This window comes from Galeopterus variegatus, unplaced genomic scaffold, assembly GCF_000696425.1.
Source record: "Galeopterus variegatus unplaced genomic scaffold, G_variegatus-3.0.2 Scaffold555, whole genome shotgun sequence".
Lineage (NCBI taxonomy): Eukaryota > Metazoa > Chordata > Mammalia > Dermoptera > Cynocephalidae > Galeopterus > Galeopterus variegatus.
In genome coordinates this window covers 51358-52183 of record NW_007726666.1, presented here as the reverse complement: position 1 = coordinate 52183, position 826 = coordinate 51358, and positions in this window count along the sequence as shown.

Sequence of the window (826 nt, the reverse complement as noted above, 5' to 3'; positions counted from 1 at the left end):
GATTCAAATAGTTTCTTGTCACCTTACAGCACCAGGGACAGGAGGGAGGCAGGAAGGAGGACGGGTTAGGAGAGGAAGTTAATAGGGAGGGAAAAGAGAAGAGAGAAATGCAGAAAATCAAACATCAAAAATCAAACAGGGCCAAGGAGCCAACATGTGCCAACGAACAGTCCTTTATAGGGGAAGAGACTACTCAAAGCCCTTTCAGGCTTTTAGATGTCTGTGGTCATTCCCAAGTCAGCTGAGTGCCAACAGTGGGGAGCCAAACCAGGACGTGTCTTATACGCTTTCATTACCTCAGCTCTTCTGAGGAAGTCACCCAGAGCTCTCATTTCACTGCCTATGAACCTCTGGCCAAGACCATTTTCAAAAAAATCTTGGCCATAAATACTTAGCACCAGCATTGGATATGCTAATTTTCTTTTCCAGGTCACATACAGGAGAAATCATCATATTGCACATATTAATTTAAGAATCTGGAACATACAAATAGGTTCCAAAAATTGTCTAGGGCTCATCATAAAATTTAACATATGGTTTAGAGTTTCTCATGCTCTTAGTAACTTCAGTTCTCTTGCTCCCTTGTCCTTCCAGACCTGTCCACAAAACCCCAAATTTAGATTAGATCTGCTATCAACATGACTTGTTCCTATATCCGGTCTACATAAACGTCAGCATCATGCGGCTCGGAGCCTCTATCGCCTACAGCCTCTCACTTTGGCTGAGCCCTCACTGGTGCTTTCCATTCCCTTTCCTAAGCTTTGATCCCCAACTGCTCCCAGTCTCCTCCGTGACTATTGCAACCCCCACCAGGGCTCTCAATTCC